Here is an 8,636-nt window from a genome sequence, read left to right on the forward strand (position 1 = left end):
TTGGGCAAACTACCTTGTTAATTTTTGAATTTTGGAGTATAAGTGCACTTGATCCCTGAGTTTTAAAACACACTTTTTTAGTCTCTGGCTTTTTAGAATAGGTGCATTCAGTCCACAAGTTTTCAAAATATACCTTTTTGGTCACCATGTTTTTTAGAATATATTTAAAACGTCCCTAAACTATTTTTTATTTTCACTTTATATAATTATATGAAATTTTGAATTACAAAAATATGTTTAAAAAATAATTTTGGAGAGAATAAGTAATCTTAGAAAAATCAATTTCTTATTTAAAATAATAAGAAAAAAAATTAATGCATGGACATTTTAAATCTATTTTTAAAACCTTAAGGACTAGAAATGTATATTTTGAAAATTTAAGGACTAAATAAACCCATTCTAAAAAGTTCGAAGACTAAAAATATATGTTTTGAAACCTCAGATTCCAAACACACATATTCTTTAGAACTGAGGAACTAAAAAAGTAATTTTTTTTCTCTCTCTATACTTATATATACTATCTAAAAGGAGCTTTGGAGGAGAAACATTTGATTTCTCATTTTGTTCCTTTTAGTTGATGATCATATGGATATCTTACCTAATTTCAAGGTCAAATCATTTAAAAAAAAAAAAAAAAACAAAACAAAACAATCACATAACTTTATCCCAATAATCTCTACCAAATTTTTTTTAAAAAAAATCATCCCAATAATCTCCACCAATTTTTTTTAAAACAATCATATTTTATCCCCTAATATTTTATTCATGATTTAAAAAAAAAAAAACTCACATTTTATCTCTAATAATCACTTCACCTCAAATAAAGGGAAAAACAATTTTTTTTTAAAAAAGTCACATCCTCTAATCTCTTATTCACCATTTTTTTTAATAAAAAAAATCACATATTATTTCAAATAATCTCTTACTCATTTTTTTAAAAAAATCAATATCAAATTATGATTTAAGATCTAAATTTTTATATTAAATAGCTAATTTCAACGCCACTCATTTTATCATGTTTGTCCTTTCCTCTCCCTTTTCTTTTTCTTTTCTTTTTTTTCTTGGTTTTTGCATAAATTTGGTTAGATGTATTTTTTTTAGTATGGTTAATAGCAACCTATTTTCCCATTTTTTTTTTCATATTCTTTAAAAATTTTAATTTCTCTGTTTCAAATATCTCTATTCAAATTTTTTAAATTTTGTTAATAAGAACTTTTTTTTTTTAACGTATGACATTTTTTAAAAGAAAATCACTTTTCAATTTTGTAAAAACATATAAAGTTACTAATGATATATATATATATATATATTTTGTAATTTTTTTCTATACATGTAGGTCATCACATATTGAAGAAGGTGGAAAAAAGACATTGCTTTTGAGGTTCAATAATTTTTTTAAAGTTCGAGCAATTTAGTCAAAATGACATAGACGAAAGTGATCGTTTTGATGCTTTTGTAGTCTTTTTTGACATTTTATTTTTGTAAATACATACTAATGAGATTAGGGTTTATCATAATTTAGACTATTTGTTTATATGTTTTTGTTTTTATTTTTTTTCTTTTCAAAATTGTTGTATAAAAACCAAAATGATGTTCTAAATTAATTTTTCTTTAGATCCCATTTTGGTATTTAAATCTATAATCAACAATTTAATATTCACCTTTTTTTTTACAAAATAATTTAAGATTTACTTAAACTAAAAAAAAAAAAAAACCATTCAGGTAACGAAACCAATTTTTATAAGGTTTTATTTTTAAAAAAAATTAGATTAAACACTAAAATAAAAATTTAAATTAAAAATTACAATATTTAACGTGTTTAACTACTAATTTTTAAAGGGGCAATTGCAACTTTAATAAAAAAAATAAACTGAAACTTAGAGTGTGTCTGAATTTATGTTTTTTTGCAAACATGACAAATCTCACCCATGTGGTCATGAATTCACTGGCTCCCGCTTAGAATTTGATTACTATTTGATTTCTATGTATTGTTATGTGATTGCTATTTGATTTTCATTTGATATTTATTGTTATATGATTGTCATCTAATTGCTTGATATACTAATTGTTAATGATATTAATTGTTGTTTGATTACTGTTTGTTTGTTTTTTGATACTGATTATTATCTAATTGCTATCTCATACTAATTTGTTATATATTAATTTTTTTTATTGGCAATGACACCAATTGCTATCTGATTGTTGTCTGATTACTATCTAATACTAGTTGTTAATGATACAGATTGCTATATGATAATGGTTGTCAAATTGTCAATGATACTAATTATTACCTGATTGTTGCAATCAGGTAATGTAATGATTAAGGTCATTGATTTGGAAATGGAAAAAATGGAAAAGTTGGAGAATAATCTAAAATTCACAGAAAAAGAAAAAAGGCAAATAAATATTTTTAAAAAATCACTATAGATATGTTTTGATTCCAACCACTAAAAATGGGAAAATTGGAAATTACCACAAAATCAGAGAAGATTTTAATATTAGTTCTTTAAAAACAAAACCCATATATATATATATATAATTTTAAAATGGTAAATGGAAAATACCTTATCTATTTTCTTTATTTGGTAAAAATATAATTTCATAACCTAAAGAAAAAGTAATAAAATTTAAAATGGATAAAGAAAAGTCAAACAAGAGAGAAATACAATATCTACAAAAATCGAAGATACAAAAATCAAAGAGGTAGACATAGGTTTAATTGAGGGTAATTTTGTAATAAGATAAAAATTTGAAATCAAACAACTCTAACATGATTTTAGTTTTCAATATTGCCATAGTTAGAAAATTTAAAAAATTTAAAAAATTGATGACATAGTTGCTAAATCTTATATTTAATTTGACACCCATTGTAATTTTCTAATTTTAAATGGTGTAGTGATGAAGACAATTATGGAATTAAAGTAAATATACATAAATAGTTTGTTATAAAAAATTTCAATAATAATATCAAAGAGTTTGCATTTTTATGTTGGTTTTGTTCTGATCTTATCTTGTTAGCTTTGTTTTGGTTTTGTTGCATTATCTTTACTTGTGTCGTGTTGCTTTGTTGCCTTGATTTCGGACTATGGAATCCCCTTACACCTATTCTTAAAAAAAAAAAAACCAATAATAACTATCTACGTGTACAAACAAATAAATGCATAATAAATACAATAAAGTATTATTAATAAATAGGAAAATTACTTTTTTGTTTTCTTCAGAATTTAATCTCTCACTGGCCCTATGAACCATAAAACGTGGGCAGAAAAAGGAGTATGCATATTATTATAGGCCAGTTGCATCCATATCTAAAAAGATTATTAAAATTAGGCTTATAGTATCAATTACATAGATTTCTAAAAAAATGGCAAAATATATAAGCTCAGCCCAATTTCATTGATAGATTAATAAGCAAAACTCCAAAATATCCCCACGATTGAAAATTTATTCACACCTAACTTCCTTCGTCTTTAGAAAATATTAGGAATTCCGAAACCAGTTTTTTCTTCTTCGGCTTATTGTTCTTCCATTTCTTCTCCATTCTCTTCTGATTTCTTCTTCGCTCTCCTCCAATTTCTTCATCTTCAATTTTCTGCTTAGGGTCGTTATTCTTGCTTGAAGTTGCAAAGAAAAATGAGGTGCGATTTTTATATTTTAAAATTTCTACAAAAAAACTTCATGCTTCTTGTTTCCTCCATGCAATTTGTTGTTAATATTATTAATGATCCTTCATTATTTTCAACTTATGAATATGTATTTTTATATTTCAAATCTTTACTTCTTTTTTTTTTCCTCATCCCCCATGTGGCTGTCAAGTTTGCCTCTGTTTCAGCAATATGCATTTTAAGTTCATAGGGTTTTAGCTTTATGCAGGTAACTAACTAGTTATATCATGAGATTAGCCAATTTTATGTACCTTATTTTCAATCTGTCGTTCATAGTGTAGATTGGTATGTTGATGGGTTCCCTAATTTTTTTGGCTTTCTTATTCTTTCAAATCAAAAGATGTTTGACGTTGTTGGTCTTCTGATTTCTTGGATTTGGGTTTGGAGGTAATAGATAGATGTGTTTGTGAGTTAGATTTGATTGGATTTAATGATGTGTTGATGCATAATATTAATTTGTAATATTGCTATGTGATTTCCAACCAATTACATCTTATTACCTTTTAATTTTTCTCAATTATTTCATACTTCTAATAGTCTACTGATTTTGTTGTGATTGATGTATGTTTACTTTAAAATTGTCATTTAATTGGCTTCTAAATTGCATTTGGTTTATTTTTTTGTTAAATGCCATCTAATTGCTTGCTTTGTTGTTATGGCAAAAAATAGAAAGACTAAGGAAGAAGAAAAAAGTAAAAAAAGAACGATGAAATTTGAGAAATGAGAAACTTCAACTAAAAGACAAAAGAAAATGAACAAAAAGAACAATGAGGTAATTAGCATATTACAACATGGTTAGATTGTCTATTGATCTACGTCTGTTTTACTTCAGGTAATAATTGAATACGGTTTGTTACACTCATTTAGTAAAACAAATAAATTGTTAACATATTTTAGGAGGACATTCCACCTCATGGGTACAAGGTGCATTATTATTCAAATTTTGAAATGTTAGAAAAAATGCTTAAATTACTCACACCAAAACAAAAGGAACACTTTAGAAGTGGACTATTTGAGTTCTTTTTAGACTATGGGATAAATAAGTTTCAAGGTCAACTACTTGTTCATCTATTAGGAAGACTATCTGAAAAAGATAGCAACAATGAACAACTGGTCTTTAATTTAGAAGGATATACAATTCGATTTTCTTTGAAATACTTTTGTTTGATAACTGGTTTTAGATGTCATCCATTATGAAGTCCATAGAATTAAATAATCGGGAGGATAGAATATATTTGTTGAGAGATAATGTCTTCAGCAACTTAGATGACATTGATAGGAATAACGTACTTGCTTCTTTAGCAGTATGTAAATATGACGATGACTCAATGGTTAAGCTTACCAACTTGTATATCTTAAAATGTTTTCTTAACTGCAAGCAAAATCATAATAAGGTGGAATGGAAGAACGTAGAGATATTAGGGATGATGACACTTTAAACACCTCTCATTGGGGTAGGTTAGTTTTTACTTTGACAGTAGAATTCTTTAGAAAGGCTGCTCAAACCAAAAGTAAAAATTGCACCTTACAAGGATTTTCTCAAGTCTTATTATGTTGGCTTACGGAATAATCTCAAAACTTTCTAAGCAAGGTGTTGGAATTGTAACACGAGTGAGTGAAGAATGCCCAAGAATGCTAAGATGGAGACCAACAAAGAAACCTGATAAGAACTATCTCCAAGAGCTCATCTTTAAAGCGAGCGATGTAAGTTTACCAACCATTGTGATTTCATTCTTATCTACTTTAACTTCCTCTTTGCCTCATTCATTTGTTTTTATTTTATACAGTTTAAAGTTGTCCATTTGAATAAATCTGAAGATGAATTACATTCAAACTACTTCCAATATTTTGCAAACAAGCCACTGGAAGTAATTGAAGAAAGATGGAAATATAAGAGGTCAATCTGCTTGGATGATGAAGAAGAAGTTTGGAATGAACAAGAGGTTCAAAGCTTAGGTGTAGATGGTTCTATTAGAGGGGACATCAGAAAAATAAAAGAGGACTTTGAATCTTTGAAGAAAGAAACTGTTAAAATTTTGAAAAATATGGCCACATTGTTTGAATTGTTCAACTCCATGAATAAATAATTAGCTACAAAAAACATAGAGAAGCAATCTCAAGACTTCTTCCATCCTAATAGACCTCCAACAGCAAGCCTTCAAAGAATTGAAGATGAGATAAATATCCAATGATTGGAAGACAAAGAGGTAATATGTTTATTATATTTGTTTACCAATACAATTTGATGTACGTTAACTTACTGATAATGATTATTTTTCTTTTCTTACTGAACAAGAAGAAGAAAAAGATGGGAAAATGAAGGAAAAGAGGAAGAAGATGAAAGTGAAGAAATACAAGAAGACCAAGAAGATAACAAGTTTAATACACTTGGAAAAGTGTGTTTTGATAACAAGTTTAAGAAGATAAATCCAAAAAAGAAAATGAAGAAAAAAACATAAAGAAAAAACATGGCAAAGAAAAGAAACCGGTAATATTATTTTCTTTACTACAATTATTTTCTTATTACCATGTGATTGTTATCTGATTACTCTTTGATTTCCATGTAATTGCTTTTCAATTACCTTTTTATTACTATCTTATATTTGTTTCTAATTCATTTTCAATTTGTTTTAGGTTGTTTAGAATAAAATGTGGACAAGAAAGTCTTCACAAGATAAGCCTGAAGTGGAATATGAACGACCAAGAAGAAAATTAAAACCCACATCTAAGGTTATTGATTTGGAAATGGCGAAAAAACACAAATATCCAAAGATATGAAATACAAGCACTGTTATCAAACTACCTTATTTTGATTTGAACATTTCACAACCAAAATGAAATCAAATTTCTTTTGGTAACTTTTATAGACTTTGGTGTTGATGTGGACTTCCTAGACTAGTTTTGTGTTGATAATTTCTTCAACAATATTTTGTCACATAATGTTATACAATTAGAATATTTTATTGACAATGACTTTGATATTATCACATGTTGAGTTTGATGGAATGAACACATGCACAACAGAAGAAAAAATGATCTAAAATAATCTAATTAGATTAATTATAAAGATAAGCATGCATGCAATCAAACAAGTAAAAATGGAAAAGAATACAACCTTTGTAGTCTTTGAATCCTCCAAATCAACTCCAATCTCTTCACGAACGATTCTAGACCACCACGAAAATCTTCTCGACTATTCTCTGACCTTAGAACGGGATGGTGGAATCTGGTGAATGACTAATTTGGAGAGGAAAAAGTTGAAGCTTTGAGAGAAAAAAGAATGAGATTATCACATAATCTCATATAAAACCACTATGGCCAAGAGTTCTTCAAAAGCATTAAATACTCCATTTTAAAGACCATTACATGCAACCATGTAATTTTGAGTTTGATGAGAATTTAACACTAAAAAATCCACTAATTCAAAAAGTGAGATTTAGTGGGACAAATGTCTTCAAATGAAGACAACACTTAGCTATGCAAAAGTTGACATTTCTCACTCACAAATGTTGGATCTTTCCACTAATTTTGTCAAAGTCTGACTCTCAAAGTCCAAAGTCGACAAATATGACTTTTTGACTTTCAAAAATCAAAAGTCAACAATTTAACTTCCATTGCATTTTTTACCTAGTCAACAAATTGACTTTTAATGCAATTTTGACCAAGTTCATTTAATTTCAAAATTAATTCTAATAATCAATTTTAAAATTAAATTAATATTAAATAATTAATTAAACAATTTAATTAATTTAATTTAATATTAAATCCAACACTTTCTAATTTATATGAATCATTATTCATAATCTTGATATTTAAATCTTATTTAAATATCTCCTATTTTCTCTCTCTTTATGTTTAATTCACAATTAAATATTAGGTTAAATATAAACGCTTTGCTTCAAAAACCAAATTTAAACACTTCAATTTTGTTCGTCATACTATTCTAAGGTTTAGTCTGATATGAGCTAGTAAGGGGACCTCATGGACCTACAGATCATGGGCTCCAACGATCTACGATTAACGGCTAAAATTTTTAACCTAATTAACTACCATTTGTTAACTATCGAGTCATTTCACTAAAGCCTAGTAGTTGCACTCCCCTCACTATAGATATATTATGTCCACTCGATATAACCATGATTAGTAAATTAATCCTTCACAGGTTGTTTGTAATAACGGTTGGGTCAAAAGTTGTTTTACCCCCGATATTACATTTTGCTCCTTAAGTTCCACTTATCCTCTAATGAACAATTGATTTATGATCCAATCACTAAACTGAGTCCTTCTTGGGCCAATGAGATGGTGGGTCCATTGTTCAAGACTCAGAGTCAGCATTTAAGAGAACAACCTCTCTACTATCCCTAAAAGTGGGTAGGAGTGAATTTCGTCTTGCACCCTATGTCCCCAGCTATCTACCAAGTCTTACCTCTGAAATGGGATGCTTATTGAGCTGATGCTGTTGAGCCAACCTTCATGCATGTAAATCTAAAAATAATCCCGAATAAATAGGAGTTCATAGTTAGCTCAAGATTAAGGTCAAGTTACCTAGGTCATCCCTTTGAAATAGTCAGTCTTAAACAGTAAACAACGTTATAAAGTAAGAGTGACTTAATTCTTAGTTTGATCTAATGCAAACTCATTGCATAGGACGCCTCCACTCTTCATGTCAATACATGAACGAATCAAGATCACTTCGTTTGTAGCACTTTACAACAAATTGTAACAACTACAGAGTGAGCTGCATCTGATAGTGTTACTAGAATAAGGTACCCAGCCTTATTCGTATACTATAGACCATTTTGACTATTTACTAAACTTGATATACTCTTATGTCTCCATATAAAGTTCATGTATTCATATAATAGTCATAGATCTTTTAGTTTATTGGATTTAGACTTTACAAGTGCAATTCACATATTCAATAATAGTTTTATTGAATAAACGTCAATAACACCTTTATTGATAATAGAA

The 8,636-nt window shown here is 27.8% G+C and overlaps 1 long non-coding RNA gene across 2 annotated transcripts; it reads left to right on the top strand.

Moving 5' to 3' along the window:
• The first annotated feature begins 3,441 nt into the window (after nucleotides 1-3,441).
• LOC120078476 (uncharacterized) lies at nucleotides 3,442-6,603 on the top strand. Of its 2 annotated transcripts, XR_005482020.2 has the most exons (5): nucleotides 3,442-3,638; nucleotides 5,257-5,369; nucleotides 5,453-5,872; nucleotides 5,965-6,153; nucleotides 6,300-6,603. It is a non-coding gene; the product is annotated as an uncharacterized LOC120078476 (long non-coding RNA). The 2 variants fall into 2 exon arrangements; XR_005482019.2 differs by lacking the exon at nucleotides 3,442-3,638 and having other exon boundaries at nucleotides 3,656-5,369.
• Nucleotides 6,604-8,636: the final 2,033 nt, after the last annotated feature.

Source organism: Benincasa hispida, chromosome 5 (assembly GCF_027475165.1).
Source record: "Benincasa hispida cultivar pf3 chromosome 5, pf3_genome.v1.1, whole genome shotgun sequence".
NCBI classification, from domain to species: domain Eukaryota; kingdom Viridiplantae; phylum Streptophyta; class Magnoliopsida; order Cucurbitales; family Cucurbitaceae; genus Benincasa; species Benincasa hispida.